Genomic DNA, 17,682 nt, shown 5'->3' with positions numbered 1-17,682 from the left:
CTTAAATAGAACATTAAAAGAAAATTGATGAACTGGATATCATTAAAATTAAGAACTTTTGTTCATCAAAAGACACCATTAAAAGCCAGGAGGGGCGGTGCACACCTATAATCCCAGTGACTCAGGAGGCTAAGGCAGGAGGATTACAAGTTCAAGGCCAGCCTGGGCAACTAAGTGGTACCCTACCTCAAAAAATAATAGGGCTGGGGATATAGCAGTAGAACATGCACTTAGCATGCACAAAGCCTTAGGTTTGATTCCCCCAACAACACACACACACACATCAAGTCAAAGACTTGGAACACAATTCAACAAAGTACTTAGATCTAGAATAGATAAGGAATTCCTATAAATCAGCAAGAAAAAAAGAATCACATATAGCCAAAATTTTAATGCCCCAGGCTGAGCACAGTGCATATACCTATAATCCCAGCGACTTGAGAGTCTGAAACATGAGGATCACAAAATCCAGGCCAGCCTCAGCAACTTCGTGAGATCCTGTCTCAAAATAAAAAATACTGTTTTGTTCCAACCCATTTACTGATTCTTGATTTTATTCCTTGTGCTTTAGGAGTCTTGTTAAAGAAGTTAGTTCCTAAGCCAAAATGATGGAATTTTGGGCCTATTTTTTCTTCTATTAGGTACAGGGTCTCAGGCCTAAGTCCTTGATCCACTTTGTTTGAGAGATAGGGGTTTAATTTCGTTTTGCTACATATGGATTTCCAGTTTTTCCAGCACCATTTATTGAAGAGGTTATCTTTTCTCCAATGTATGTTTTTGGCGCCTTTGTGTACTAAGAGAAAACTGTATTTATGTGGGTTTGCCTCTGTGTCTTCTATTCTGTACCATTGGTCTACATGTCTGCTTTGGTGCCAATACCATGCCATTTTTGTTAATATAGTTTTGTAGTACAATTTAAGGTCTGGTATTGTAATACCTCCTGCTTCCGTTTTCTTGCTAAGGATTACTTTGCTATTCTGGGTCTCTTATTTTTACAAATAAATTTCATGATTACTTTATTCTATTTCTATGAAGAATGTCATTGGAATTTTAAAAGGAATTGCATTAAATCTGTATAACACTTTTGGTAGCATGGCCATTTTGACAATGTTAGTTCTGCCTGGGAGATCTTTCCATCTTCTAACGTCTTCTTCAATTTCTTTCTTCAGTGTTCTGTAGTTTTCATTGTAGAAGTCTTCACTTCTTGTTAGATTGATTCCCAAATGTTTTATTTTTTTGAGGCTATCATGAATGGGGTAGTTCTCCTAATTTCTCTTTCAGTGGATTCATTTGTAAGAATAGGACTGCATTTGATTTATGAGTGTTAATTTTATATCATGCTACTTTGCTGAATTCATTTATTAGTTCTAGAAGTTTTCTGGTGGAATTTTTTGGGTCTTCTAATTATAGAATCATATCATCAGCAAACAGTGATAGTTGAGAGTTCTTTTCCTATTCATATCCCTTTAATTTCCTTCTTCTAAAATCAAGAATCAATAAATGGCATGGAATCAAAGTAAAAAGCTTCTTCACAGTAAAGGAAGCAATCAGTCATGTGAAGAGAGAGCCTACAGAATGGGAGAAAATCTTTACCACCTGCACCTCAGATATCACATTAACCTCCAGGATATAGAAAGAACTCAAAAACCAACACCTCCCAAACAACTCAATCAATAAATGGGCTAAGAAACTGAATGGACACTTCACAGAAGAAGAAATACATCAACAAATATATGAAAAAAATGTTCAACATCTCTAGCAATTAGAGAAATGCAAATGGAACTATAATGAAATTCCTTCTTACTCCAGTTAGAATGGAAACTATCAAGAACACAAATGACATGGGCTGGGGCTGTAGCTCAGTGGCAGAGCACTTGCCTAGCACATGTAAAGCACTGGGTTTGATCCTTAGCACCCCATTAAAAAATAAACAAAATAAAGGCGGTCTGTTCATCTACAACTACAAAAACTTTTTAAATGAAGAACACAACAATAAATGTTCGTGAGGATGTAGGGGAAAAGTTACACTCACACATTGCTGGTGGGAATGCAAACTGATGCAACCCCTATGGAGAGCAGTATGGAGATCCCTCAGAAAATTGAAATGGAACCACCATTTGACCCATTTATCCCATTCCTTGGTTTATACCCAAAGGACTTAAAATAAACATACTACAGTGACACAGCACTGTTTGTAACAGCTCAATTCACAATGCTGTGGAACTAACCTAGATGCCCTTTAATAGATGAATGGATGAAGAAAATGTGGTACATATACACAATGGAATATTACTCAGCCTTAAAGAATGAAATTATAGCATTTGCTGGTAAATGGAGGCAGCTGGAGAATATCATTCTAAGTGAAATAAGTCAGTCCCAAAGAAACAAAGGTCAAATGTTTTCTCTGATATGTAGATGCTAATTCACAATAAGGGGTTGGGGGGCTATGGAAGGATAGAGGTACTTTGGATTAGACAGAGGGGAGGGGATCTGGGGGTAGGTGGGAAAGTAGAATGAATCAGACATTATTACCTATGGGTATATATGACTATCTGACCAATGTAATTCTACATCATGTACAACTAAAAGAATGAGAAGTTATACTCCATTTAAGTATAATATGTCAAAATGCATTCTACTGTCACCTATAACTAATTAGAACAAATAAATAATAAAATTAAATTAAAAATATAAAAGGGGCTGGGGTGCAGCTCAGGGGTTAAGTACTCCCTGAGTTCAATCCCCAGTACCAAACCAAACCAAACCAAACCAAACAAAAAAACTGCCCCCAAAACTCATCAAGGAAATGCACATTAAAACTATAACTTGGTACTGTTTATATAACCATGAGAAGATTTAAATTAAAAGTCCTGCCAAAGAAAGTATATCGTAAGGATGTGGAGCAACTACAACATTATATATGCTGGTGGAGGAATTTAAGTCAGTACAACCATATTGGAAAACTGCTTGGAAGTTTTTATCTAAAGTTATATGTAGGCAGGGGGAAGGAAAGATAATGGAATGAGACAAACATCACTACTCTATGTACACGTAAGATTACACAAATGGTGTGACTCTACTTTGTGTACAACCAGAGAAATGAAAAGTGCCCCATTTGTGTACAATGAATAAAAAAAAAGATAAAAAATGAAAAAAAATTTTAATTAAAAAATAATAGTTATTTACATATAGCCAATGACTAAGTGAATTCTACTCCTGGAAAAATCTACTCCTAAAAAATAAGATAATATTTATCCACCAAAGGCATGTGTAAAAATGTTCACAGCAGTCTATCTTAATATCACAAACAGGAAATAACCCAAATATCCAGCAACAGAAGACTTGATAAATTAATTATATCGTACTATACAATGCTGAACAGCAATGAACAAGGAGCAAACACAACAGACACAAATATGAGCAAGACTACAAACTGAATTCACTTACATGAAATCGAAGAACATGCTGGGTGCAGAGGGGCACACTTGTAATTCCAGTGACTCAGGAGGCTGAGGCAGGAGGATTGAAAATTCGAGAGCAGACTCGTCAATTGAGTGAGGCCTAAGCAACTTAGTGAGACCCTGTCTCAATAAAAAAAAATCAAAAAGGCTGGGTTGTAGCTCAGTGGTTAAGCACCCCTGGGTTCAATACCTAGTACCAAAAAAAGAAAAGAAAAAAGAATTAAATTGAAGAACATGAAACATTAACTTAAGGTGCAAGAAGTTGAATAATGATGGTATTGTGGTAAAAAATGCTGATTGAGTGAGACAGGAAAAAGCCTTCTGGAAAGACAGAGGTGGTCTGGATTTTGACTGAGTAGTAACTCTACAGGTGGATATATACATTAAGAATGCACTGAGCTCTATGTTTAAATATTTGAATGTTTCTGCATGTAACTCATATTTTGGAAAAAAAAAAAAAAAAAAAAAAAAGGTAAACAAAAAACCTCTAAAAATCTTTCATGGCAGCCAGGCCCAGTGGCCTATGCCTAGAAACGCAGCTACTGGGACAGCTTAGGAAGGACAAACACAAATTCAAGGCCAGTCTGAGCAACTGAGTAAGACCGTGTCTCAAAATAAAAATAAAAAGGGCTGGGGACAAAGCTTAGTGGTAGAGTGCCACTGTGTTCAATTCCCAGGACCATAGAAACAAAACAAAACAAACAAAACCCCCAAATGGTACTTATCTGTATTCCCACCTGCAAGATATGAGGCTACTATTCCCGTGCTTGACAGAACTATTTTCTAGCAAAAATGTGCAACAGGAAGCTTTAGAGTAAGGTAGAGATGTAATGGAAACAGCATACAGGGACAGGCAGTACTTCTGATCTTTTATTGTTCCGTAGGGGAAGTTCTGACTCTAACATCTTGAATTTACAAAGTTATTCAAAACTCTTGACACAAGGATGAATTTTTAATTTCATTTCAAGTTCTTGTTTTATCAAAACATTTGATTAAGCTTAAGTCATTCTGCATCCTACTCCACCAAAGAGCTCAACAGGGCCTGGGAAACCTCTTTTCAGAAACCCTTTTTTGGGAACTCTGTATGCCTAATTTCATATAGGAAGTTTCTTCTTTTGTGATGCTGGGTATTGAACTCAGGGCATTGTGCACACTAGGCAAGTGCTCTACCACTGAGCTATATCCCCAGCCTAGGAAAGGCTTAATGTAGCTATAATATCCCTGTTATTCTGAAGAATTTAACATTCTGAAATGAAGTAATGGAATTCAGTCAATATGTTCATTTCATTTTACCTAAATGCCTGATGATTAGTGACCGATATTCCTAAGCTCAAGCAGAACAGAGGAGGCTATGAGCCCAAAGCTCCTTTATTGGATTGTCAAGGAAACCCTCTAGATTGCTTATCAAATTTGATCCTTTAAAGATAGTAATGACAAGAGGCTGCTTCTTGAAACTCAATTCGGATCTTCTTCCTTCTCAGTTACAGTCTCAGGTGGACAATGTTGATCATTTAAATAATGTTTAATTGGCTCATTGATTCCCACCTCCTATTTCATTTGACTTAGATTCATCTTAACACAATACTAGATGCTATATTATTGGAGTTAATAAGATTATTGTCTAAGCATTATTAGGAAAATGATAAATATAACTAATTCATAGCAACAAAAATGTGCTATGAAAACATACACTAATTTAAAAAAAATTTTAGTTCTGGGAATTGAACCCAGGGGAGCTACATCCCCAATTCTTTTTATTTTTGATTTTGAGACAAGATCTCACTAAGTGGCTTAGGGCCTTGCTAAGTTGCTGAGGCTGGCCTGGAACTTGTGATTCTCCTACCTCAGCCTTCAGAGTCACTGGGATAACAGCCATGCACCATAACAACCAGAAAAAGACATAATTTTAAAGCATTAAACTTAAATGCCTACAGCTTTTAAGTGTATAAATAAAAAATAACTTCATGATAAATTAACTGATTAATAATCAGGAGCAATGATTTTACTACAAAATACTTATTTAAATATTTTATCACCATACTGTAAAACTTCTCTTTAAGATAATAAAATGGCATCAATTATTTCCTTCTGCTGATAGATTTAGCTATTAGGAAATTCACTGACCATAAAAAATGATCCACATTGTGAAATTAATTTTGATACTAGAGTACTTCTAATTCTAGAAACACAACTAGCTCTGAGTTCTTCTTCATCATGTCCTAATTTATGATCTGATCTCTATTTATTATATTGCTAAGTTTGTAGGAAAGATTGTTTCACTTGGCAGAAAATAAACCCCATCTTACAACTTGGGGCCCAATTTTTGTCAGGCTGGATTGGAAGAACTGTAAGGGCACTCCCACTCCCCAGGGGGAGGTCAGGGAATCGCTGGCAGGGATGAAGAATCTCGGGGAAGCACATATGGAAATTCTTAGATGTGAGGTACATGCTACATAGCATCACTTTGAGAACATGTCCCACTGCACATTGAAAAATTCAACAAATATAGAAATCTACTAAATTGCCATCAGGCAACTGAGAACATTTTTCTTTGTTCAGACGCTGCTAAATGAGTCAACCTGGTCACACTGGAAACAAAATTAAATATACAGTATTATAAAAACACATATCCCTTTTGTTGTAGTGTCCTCTTCCAGTGATCAATTGAAACAATAACATTTATTACTGTGCTTACATAACAAGTTTGTAATTGACATCAAAGTATGGTCAATCATAGGTACAGCAAAGTACGGTCAAGGTTCCATACAGAGCTGGGCGTGGTGGTGCACACCTGCCTTCCCTGCATCTCAGGTGGCTAAGGCAGGAGGATGGGGAATTCAAAGGCAGCCTCAACAATTTAGCAAGGCCCTAAGCAACTCAGTGAGACCCTATCTATAAATGCACACACACACACACACACACACACACACACACATCATCTATATTATATGCATACATATATGTCTCCATACATATGATATATATGGTTCTATACAGAAGACTATAAATAAAATCTTGAAGTATGCAGATAAAAATAAAATATTGGCAGCAAGTCACAAATATAAAATGGTATTGACTGAAAGAAAAAGATCTGAAAATCACAAACATACCTGATTGTTTTTCCTAAAAGCTGTTATGTGGAACTACCTGAACGGTATTATAGTTCAAAGAGAATTATAAGGCAATCCTCTTTTTTAGAATTGGTAAACTAAATCCCAGTAATTTTTCTTGTTATTTAAGGGAGATGGCAAGATCCTGCTTACTCTCTTTCAGTCTAGTGTAGATTTCTCTCCTACTTGGTCTGAAGCTCACACTAATAGAGCCACACCTTCAGATTACGTAACACATACGGGGCACTGGCCCAGAAGGATAGGATTGCACCTAGTGATCCACAAAACACTTCCTCTCCAAGGCATAGACACAATCACTTTTGGATTCAGGCCCTTCCACTCTCCCTCACTTTCAGCTGAATGCCCATTACTATTTTTTTTTTTTCGTGACAGCAATTTAGACTGTATATCTGGAAATATGATAAAGTCTTTTTTTTAGGAGCTCACTGTCTGGTAGAAGATACCAATAGGGAAACAAATACAATGCAACATGATATATTTTTTCTACTCCAATTGACAAAGGTTGAAAATAATTATAATATCCAGTATTAGCTAAACCGTGAGCATCAGAACACTGAAACACTATTGCTAACGCTCAAACTGGTAACAACTTTTCTGGAGGGCAATATGGTACTATGGTACTATGTATCAAAAGTCTTAAGGAAAACTGGGCACGGTGGCCTACACCTGCAATCCCAGGGACTCGGAAGGCTAAGACAACCTTCTGTTCAAGGCCAATATCAGCAATTTGGCAAGACCCTGTCTCAAAATAAAAAAATAAAAAGGACTGTGGATGTGGCTCAGTGGTACAGCAACCCTGGGTTCAATCCCTATTATCATAAATAAATAAGCAAACAAACAAATCTTTAAAAAAAAAAAAAAAAAACACCGAGAGGCAGTGATTTGTGCTTGTAATCCCAGCAACTCAGGAGGCTGAGGCAGGAGGATCACAAGTTTAAGCCCAAACTGAACAATTTTGCAAGACCCTGCTTTATAATGAAATAAAAAGGGTTGGGGATGTAGCTCAATGGTAGAGTGACTGTCTAGTGTGTGCAAGGCCCTGGGTTCAATCCCCATCATGGCTGGGGTGAGGAAAAAAAGAATGCAGTTTACTTCAACAGCTCTATAGCTCACTATTACCCTAAACACACACACACGCACACACACACACACACACACACACACACAAAGTTGCAAACATTTGCACAAACATGTATACCGTACCGTCCGTCATAATGTGAAAGCACTACAGTGAATACCTAAATGTTCAATAATAGGTGATGGTTAATTTTGCTACATTCATAAAACAGAATACTATTACCGCCTTTAAGACTTTAGATTTATATGTATATTTGGACACATTTTTGAGTGGAAAAGTATGTTATAAAACATCAACATATAGTTAGGTGTTCTTGGGCGTACTTACAGTCACAGTGACTCAAGAGGCTGAGGCAAGAGGATTCCTGGAGCCCAGAAAAGTTCAAGACCAGCCTGGGACACAGAGCAAAAAAAAAAAAAAAAAAAATCTATCTACATCAGTCTAACCACAGGAAAAACAGACAAATTCCAACAACAGGTTATCTTACATTCTATCTGACCACTACTCCTCAAATCTGTCAAGGTGATTCAAGCAAGGAAAGTCGGAGACACTGTCACAATCAAGCAGAGCCCAAAGAAATATGATGCCTAAGAGTAATGCGGTGTCCTAGATGGGATTCTGAAACAGAAAAAAAAGACATTAAGTAAAAACTTGAAATCTGAATAATCCATGCACTTCAGTTAATATATCAACATTGGCTCATTAATTGTAACAAATGTGTTGTACTAACAAGATGTTGATAATGTTGGGGGTGGTCTGGAGACGTAGCTCAGGGTACACTGCTTGCTCAGTATGTGCGAAACATGGGTTTGATCTCCAGTGTGTGTGTGCATGTGTGTGTGCACACTCACAAATGTAGGATAAACATGGGATCTTCGTAATACCTTCACAATTTTTATGTAAATATAGAAATGTTTTTTTAAAATAAAGCATATTTACTAAAACTCATATAAAATATTTTTAGAGAAAATATTTATAATAATGTTTGCACAAGAAAAAGCATGAAAGGATATATAGGAAGGCATTCATTTTTTAACGTCAGGTTTATTGAGGTAAAATTTATATCTGGTAAAATGTACTATGAACAGTTCCATTAGCTTTGATAAATACATATAGTTATGGGGCTGGGGTTGTGGCTCAGTGGCAGAGCGCTGGCCTAGCATGTGTGAGACACTGGGTTCGATTCTCAGCACCACATAAATAAATGAATAAAATAAAGGTCTATATAGTTGTGTAGTAGAGTACATGCTTAGCAGGCATAAGGCCCTGGGCTCAATCCCCAACACCTGTATGTATAAATATTATCACACACATACATACATGCACACATAAACATTCACAGTTGTGTAACTACCTTCACAGTCAAGGTGTAAGGCATTTCATCAGCCCTTATGCCCTTTGTAGGACAGTCCGTAGCAAACCCTGTTTGTTTCCCTATAGCTTTTTCCTTTTCCAGAATGTCATACAAGTGGAATTATAACAGGATCTATCATATTGATTAAAATTGTTTTTTCCATAGAATGTGGGATTATGGGTAATAATTTCCTTAATCTTGTTATGTTGATTATATTTCCTAATATTCTACAATAAACATTACTTTTGATATTTATAAAAATAAAGTCAAAACAAATTATAGGGGGTATTATAATAAATAAGGATATTTAAATTGTAGACTTATTTCACCAAGAAATTAATTTTGACAAACAATGAAAATGAGCTGAGCTCTGAGACTGGCCAGAGCTAGGAAAAATTACTAACAAGTTGTGTGACTTTGGGAGGGCAATTCAGTATCTTCTACCCTCAGTGTCCTCATTTAAAAAAAAAAAAGGTTGTTCCAAGATTCAGACGAAACCTGCACATAAGTCACTGGCATTCATTAAATTTCAACTGTTGAAATTTTTGTATTGTTTGGCTGGTAGCATTCTCATAATGACATCAGCAGTATCACTGTTGAGCTCCAGAGAGATGTACAGACATGGGAAGGGCATTCTAGGTCAGGGAACAGAATGTGCAAAAGCACAGAGTCACAGAAGTGTCTCCAAGGATAGAGGAAGGCCAGAGTAAGGGCAGGAGAAAAAGGTGGGGCTGTTACAGAGCCTGAGTCTGAAGAACATGGCCATTCAGTATAAACTTCATCTTTAGGCCTGGGAACAGGAAGTGTTTTGTTTGGCCAGATTTATTCATTTTCTTTCTCTCTCTCTTACACACACACACACACACACACACACACACACACACACACAAAATTGCCTGTCTTTCAGCTTTAAATTTCATGCCAGATTGGTCATCTTTTCCCTACCTTTCTCTTCTCATGCTAGCAAAGTTTTGTGTGTGTGTGTGTGTGTGTGTGTGTGTTTGTGTGTTCTGGAGCTTGAACCCAGCTGCTGCTCACACATGGTAAGCAAGTATCTACCACTGAGCTACATTCCCAACCCCTTTTAAAAGGAATTTATTTTGAGGTGGGTGTAGTGGTACACGCCTAATAATTCCGGCTATTTCAGAGACTAAGGCCGGAAGATCACAAGTTTGAGGCCAGCCTTAGCAATTTATGGAGGCCCTTAGCAATTCAGCCAGATCCTGCCTCAAAATAAAAAATAAAAAGGCTGATGATGTGGCTCAGTGGTTAAGCATCCCTAGGTTCAATCCCTGGTACCAAAAAAAAAAAAAAAAAAAAAAAAAATTCAAAACTAAACAACACAAAAACACTTATTTGAAGACAGGATCTCACCAAGTTGCCAAGACCAGCCTCAAACTTATGATCCTCTAGCTTCGGTTTCCCAAGTAACTGGGATCACAGGAGTGTACCACTGCGCCTGACTCTAGGGGAAGCATTTTGTCCATATCTCTATGACTGCACTTATCACGTGGCACAGTGATCACTTGCTTACAAACCAGTTTCTCTTGTTAGACTATAGTCCTGTAGATTATGTCCCCTTTGTCACAGCAAGCCTTTGAGGAAGTTCCCATTATGACTTCCACTTACAGGAAAGAATTGAGGCACTGAAAGGTCAAGGTATATATCCAAAAAGACACTGTTAGAACTAGGATTTGAACCCAAGCAGTCCATTTCTGAACTCAAGGCTCCTGGCTAACACTAAGACATTGAAGTATGCAAAGTAGATAGTAAATAAAGGTCTAGGAGCCTATCATCAGAAATCACTGGTGGTAAATTAGAGAACCCAGCCATGTCAGGATGGCTCACACTGTCTCCCCAACGCATGCTCTGCATTCTTTGCTCTTGCATACAGTACTGGGAGCAACCCTTGTAATATCATCAAGTGGGTTAAATCATTGATACTTTCAGTTTAGGAAATAGGGGCTCAGAGACTATAACTAGCCAGTGGTTAGAGAGCTAATTAGGTAGGAGGGTAAGAACTCTGCTCCCCTAACAAGTCCAGGCCTCTTTCCCTTCCATCCTCACTACTTCAGATAGTCCTTCTGGAAGAGGAAAAGGTGGAAGGAATATCCAAAGATATCTAATTGGGTTTGAATTATGTTTGAGGAAGTATCAACAATGTATGTTTATTTTGTTCTTGCTCTATATAAAACTGTCTTTAGCAGGAGGCTATCATATTGGGGAGCCTATCACAACTTATTGTCACAACGGTGGCAGATGCACAATCTTGCGTTATCATGGAATCCAGGCTAGTTAGAGGCAATGTTCCCAATGTCCCTCCTACTTCCCCTTTCCTTTTCACGTAGATAAGTATGCAAAGTCTAATGTCACTCCCTTTAATTTTTCTTTTCAAATCTCGTTTTTACCCTAGAAATCTCTTTCTCATACATCCATACATGTACTCTTTTTTTTTTTTTTTTTTTTTTTTGAGGTGCTGGGGATTGAACCCAGGGCCTCGTACTTGTGAGACGAGCACTCTACCAACTGAGCTATATCCCCAGCCCCATACATGTACTCTTTAATCCTCATCCACCTTTTGTAATTATCATCCAACTACAGGTCAATCTTCCTCCCACTTTCCGACATTCTTCCTTTTCTAAACTCTAAAACAGCTCCATTCTTGTGGATAAGCACAAAAGTAATATTCATAATACACCTAAGTAGGGAAAGTTCACTTTGAAATTTTCTAGACTCAGAGAACAATACCATATACTATTCAAGAAGCTGATCAAATGTCCCCTTCAAAATCTTCTCAGGCAGTTCACTTATTTCTTCTAAACTAATGAGGCTGTGATGTGCAGTGATAGTATAGCTGTAGGCTGGTTCAAGTCCCCGTTCCATTTAGTAGCTATGTGACTTTGGGAAGGGTTAAATTCATACCAAGTACTTAAAATGGCCTGGTAGGACCTTGTACATACGAGTCAATCACTCTGCCACTGAACTATATTCCCGGCCCTTTTATTTTATTTTGAGACTGAATCGTGTCAAAGATCCTGAGGATCTTGAGCTGGCCTCAAACTTGTGATTCTCCAGTCTCAGCCTCCCCAGTAGCTGGGGTTACAGATATGTGCCACTGCACCCATAATTTTTTTAATTAAAAATTTCACTTACAAATATAATTTTGAAGAACAATCTATCTGGAAGATAGGGAATAGTTATTAACTATACAAATGTTATGACAGCTCATTTAACTTACCAAAAAATTCTATGTATTTTAAAAAACAGGATTAACTTCATAAACAATTCAGCTATTTCTGTTATCAACACTATGCATCAAGTTTCCCTGAAAAGTGTAAATGAGAGAAATGAGAAGTGAAGAATCTCCTCCATCATATAGAGTTTGGTTTATTTACTTACTTATTTACTTATTTATTTATTTTAAGCTGGGGTTTGAACAAAGGGCTTCCCAAGCACTGACTACCAGAGAATCATCCTCAGTCCCAGGGTGTGGATTTTGCAAATAGAGATGCACAAAATACTGTTTATTTATATAAAATACTTTAGGTTTTATCATCTGCATTTGCTAAAGGTAGCAAGTAAGTTTAAACCTCAGTTTCCTGAAAATAAGTTATTCAGTTGAGGAACTCCAGCCTCTATGGGTCCAGTACAAAAAGCAATAAAGTTAGACACAATAAGGAAGGCAACCCTTATCAGCTGCTTCCTTTTTATCTCCCCAAAAAAGGAAGTACCATTTTTTGCCTTCTTGACCTGGCTCTGTTTATTTTGGAATTACCAACAATCACAAGATAATTGTTGCCTGATTTAGAAATAAATAAATAAATAGAGGTTTCACGGTTAAATTTGAATTTCAGATAAACAAGGAAAACTTTTTCTCTATAAGTCTGTTCTAGAGCTGGGGTTGTGGCTCAGTGGTAGAGCACTCACCTTTATTCTCAGCACCACACGTAAATAAATAAATAGAGGTCCATAGACAATTTAAAAAAAATTTTAAAGTAAAAAAAAATTAAAAGTTCTATAAAATATTTGGAAAAACAAGAAAAATTTCCTTATTTATCTGAAATTCAAATTCAGTTGGCTACTCTGTATTTAGTGTTTACCTCATTTAATGGGAGATAAAGTATTTCTAAATATATTATTGTCCTCTTCCTCACCTTTATTCTCTATCCCCCACACATAGAGATTTTCACACTTTGAAGTATTACAGGTGTTTTGTAATCAAAATCAGAACAATAATTTGTATCTATTTAAAACTGCTTGAATTCCAGAACTGCCAGTGATTTTTTTCTTTCTTTTCTTTCTTTTTTTTTTTTTTTTTTTTTTTTGGTATTGGCGATTGAACCCAGGGGCATTTACCACTGAGCTATATCCCAGTTATTTTTATTTTTTATTTTAAAGCAGGGTCTTACTAAATTGCTGAGACCGTTGCTAAATTGCAATCCTCCTGCCTCAGCCTCCTGAGTTTCAGGATTATAGGTGTGTGGCAGGCAAGAACTACCAGTAATGACTTGTATTGAAACTCAGGGAAAAAATCCACACTCTAATGTAATTATATTTTATCACTTCTTTCACTGTGTACAGTTACAGAAATAAGCTCAGAACTGAATTTTTATTTTAATGCATTTACGTTCTCTGGTCTCAGGGTAAAGGGAATCTGGTTTCTCAAAACAATTTAATGTGAGAAAATACTGCCACCTGGAGATCAGAAGCAGGTATAACCAAGAGCAACCTCATCATAATTCTGGATTAAGAAACCCGAGTTCTGGTGATAACTGATAGAATCATGCCTTTCTGCCACTTGCCATCATATAGGCCTAGTTTTTTCTCATTTATTCATTAATCTAATATTTACTAAGTTTCTATTATATGCCAGACAGTATGTTAGACTTCATGAATATAAAGATGTATATGACCTAGTTCCCTCCTTGAATAACTGACAGACTAGTGGTAAAGACAGGTAGATTATCAGATGTCATCTCAGGAACCACTACCCTTTAAAATTAAAATGTGATTAAAACTAACCCTACCTTTTTATAGCAGAAAACACATATGTGTCCTTCTAAGATTTAGGGTAGAAGGTGGTTTACAATTTTCCCATTTACCATGGACTCTAAGCTCCTGCTTCATGTGACACAGTTCAGGGTATAGATCACTTTACTGATACATTTTGTCTTTGTTCACCAACTCTCCAAGGATGCAGAGCACAACCCTTTTCCATTTGGTTCTATAATGAATCCTCCATGGAAAGCTTTGAGCTGGTAGAGGATTTGTCTTGACATTTGGAGCATGAGTAGTGTCTGTGTGTGTGTGTTTACAGTGACACTAATAATTATAAATTAAATAGACTCCACTGGTCTTCTAAAAGTCCTCCTCCTCCCCATCATTTTAACCAGCTTTTCTTCCTCGGCTCCCCCACCCTTTTTACTGTTTCTTAGCAACAACATCAACCCGATACTCCACTCCAGGACATGATTCTTCCTGCTTTATTATACAGAGCAAGTTGACCTTCTCGATTTCATCTCCTCAAACTCAGCCTCCTGCACATCTGTGTGTGTCCAGCTGTCATCATTGTTTATTATGACCCCCACAACAGGTCATCTACCTCGAGTTTTATCCCAGCTTCTTAAAAGGCAGAGCTGTAGGAGTTTGGATTTTAAACAAACTTCTATGGTGTGTGTGTGTGTGTGTGTGTGTGTGTGTGTGTGTGTGTTTGCTTTCCAATAATGAGGATTGAACCCAGTGCCTCACCTGTGCTAGGCAAGGGCTCTACCACCCAGTCCACAAACTTACTTGTTATATAGAGATATAAACAAAGTGTTATGGGGACCTTCCTTGCTTCTCTTCCTCTCTCCCTGCCTCCCTTTCTTCCTTCCACTTCCTTTGATATATTTTGTGTTAGTCCTTCAGGTGTTTCTTGGCAGTCTTTTGGTACTCTGTGCTAATACTGGTGAACTTGTTCTAAAATTCTAGAAAAGGAAAGAAAACTGAAGGAAGGGTCATGATGCAGTATAACCCATGATATATTTTGTTTTCTGGTTAACACTGCCTTCTTTGGAAACTGGAGTGCTCCTATTACAAGAACTTGTAGATAGAATAATGGAAGGTTGAAACATCTCCTACTTTGGTGATAACCATTCCCCAATCCTGTTAATTACTCTTGGCCTTAAAAAGGAAGTATAAATTTGAAATTAGATTAAAACATGAATTTGCAGAATCATGAACTATCCTAAATGATGAGTTTTAAGAAGAATCAGTCAACAATTTCCTTAAGTTTTAGTCCCTGCATTCAATCTCTTAGCAGGAAGGCCAATTCACCACTTCCTCAAACATACCAAGCTCATGTGTGCCTTAAGATCTGAACTGCAGGCATATGTTTCATCCAAGGATGTTCTTCCTCTAGATCATTCCATGGTTGGGTCATGAGTTTCATTCACATCTCAACCTGGAAGTTGCCTTTTCAGGAAGGTCTCCCCTGAAACTCCTCCTTCAGGGCCCCACTCCTTACAATAATTCCCTATGACCTTAAACTGTTATTTCAAGGCACTTAGCACAAAATGATAGTCTTATTTGCCTACTAATTTATGTCAGTCTCTTCTATCAAAATACAGATCTCTAACTATAGAGTTTTGTTGTTGTTGTTGTTGTTACTGGGGATTGAAACCAGGGTGCCTTACCACTATTACACCCAAACCCTTTTTATTTTTAGACAGTGTCTCCCTAAGTGACCCAGGATGGTCTCGAATTTGCTATCCTTCTGCCTCAGCTTCCTGAGAAGCTGGAATTGTCGGTGTGAATCACCATGTCCAGCACCTTGTGGTTCTGAGAAAAGATACGGATAAGAATGCACCCCAGAGCACTGTTTTAATAGCAATGAATGGGAGACAACCATAGAAATTCCAGATAATTCGTAGCAATCTATTTGATTGTGGAAGCAAAAAAATGAAGTCTGGATATATGGATCAATGTGGATAGATCTAAACACATAGAATTGGGTGAAAAATATCAAGTTACACAGTGGGTTTTGTTTTTGTGGTGTTAGATATTGAACCGGTTATAGGGTCCACCTTATGCTTTGAATGTAGCCCTTGCTGCTCTGCCACTGTGACTTATTTTTATAATAGACATATATCTTTCTCTTCCTTTCTTCCCCACTCCTCCCTAATCTCTCCTCCTCCCTAACCTCAAGGGAAACAGGATTACCTTTCTTCCCCATTTCAGGCAGATTTATCTGTCCTTCAGTATACACCCACCATAGGAACCAAGTCATCCAGACTTTGGGGATGGTACCAGATATCAGAAATGACTGTCTCCCAAATTAACAAGGGAATTACAACACCAACAGAGAACAGTGAAATGTAGCCTTTGAATCACTCTGTAAAAGCCCCCTGTTCCTGCTGATGGGTAGAATCACAGCCTTGGAGACAGGAGTTCCCTGTGTTTCTCTTTTGCAAACAAAGCAACCTACCTTCTTTTTCCCTTTTCTCAAAAAAAAAAAAAAAAAAAAATCAAGTTGCAGATCAATTCACAAAATACAATAGCGCTCATGTAAAACTTCAACAGTCTAAAGCCATTTTATGTATTGTTTATAAACACATAGTAATGCTTTAAATATAGAAACCTAGATTATTAAGATACATTTTCATTCCTGATCCTAGTTGCGTCCTGGGAGGTTAGTAGAGTGGGCATAAGGGTACCCGCCTTTACTGTAATATTCTATTTCTTTCCGCTAAAACTGTAAAATGACAAAACATTGACATGTTCATTTTGGATAGTGAGTACATAAGTGTTTGCTCTGTGCTTTTTAAAAAAATTGTTTTTCAGACAGGGGTTGTGGCACACGTATGGCTTTAATTCCAGCTGCTTGGGGAGGCTAAGGCAGGAGGATCGCCAACTCGAATCCAGCCTGGGAAATTTGGCAAGACTCTGTTAAGAAGAATAAAAAAAAAGGGGGGGCGGGGCTGGGGCTGTAGCTTAGTGGTAGGGCATCCCCTGGGTTCAATCCTCAGTCTCCCCACACCTCCCCGCCACCAAATCAATCATAATTTTTAAATGGAGGGTGGTGGGAGAACAGTCCATACCAGAAATCCAGAGACTTGGGTTCGTCTTTGCCCTGCCTCTCTGGCATTGACATAACCTCATCAGCAAATAGCGACTGCGGTGTTCCCTCTAAGTCCCTTCAATGTAAGAGAATCTAACACTTCCCACCTCCAACCCCCACACCGGGAAGGCTACCCAGATCAGGGCATGGAAAACGGCTTTCTTCTCCCACCGAGGAGAGATGCTTCTCTCGCCCCGCAATTCCTCGTCCAGGGGGGAAGTGCAGGAGAACCGTCTCTGGCTACACAGACGCCTGGATCGACTACCCTCAGATTCCCGTTGGGGGCTTACGACACCTGCCTCATAAGATGGTAGCGAGTTTTACAGATAACGCACGTCCAGTATCTGCGCAGGGCCGCTACTAACGGCAGTAGCAATAACCTCATTAGGGGCTCAGCGTCAGGGTCGCGGATCTCAACTTCGTTTTTCCCGCTGCCCTTCATCCACCACCGGCTTAGCTTACAAAGAGTCGGGGCAGCGAATCGCAAACAATTAGGAACCGTTGCTATGGCGACACTTTGCTCCGCCCCCGGTTTACACGAAGAGCATGCTGGGAATTGT

The 17,682-nt window shown here is 38.0% G+C and overlaps 1 long non-coding RNA gene across 7 annotated transcripts in view; it reads right to left on the bottom strand.

Annotated features, from left to right (window-relative positions):
* Positions 1-17,682, bottom strand: part of LOC306666147 — a 58,855-nt gene that overhangs the window by 41,012 nt on the left and 161 nt on the right. For 5 of the 7 annotated variants that reach the window (XR_013765207.1, XR_013765208.1, XR_013765209.1 and 2 more), the window contains exons 2-6: positions 15,145-15,186; positions 12,263-12,349; positions 8,158-8,288; positions 7,998-8,062; positions 3,448-3,581 (exon numbers count right to left, since the gene is read on the bottom strand). This is a non-coding gene — a long non-coding RNA (uncharacterized lncRNA). Of the gene's footprint in view, positions 1-3,447; positions 3,582-7,997; positions 8,063-8,157; positions 8,289-12,262; positions 12,350-15,144; positions 15,187-17,421; positions 17,679-17,682 lie in introns of those variants that run through there. The other 2 variants (XR_013765213.1, XR_013765212.1) reach the window with 2 other exon arrangements.

Source organism: Sciurus vulgaris, assembly GCF_902686455.1.
Source record: "Sciurus vulgaris genome assembly, chromosome: 7".
NCBI lineage: Eukaryota > Metazoa > Chordata > Mammalia > Rodentia > Sciuridae > Sciurus > Sciurus vulgaris.
This window is presented reverse-complemented; position numbering and strand designations above follow the sequence as displayed.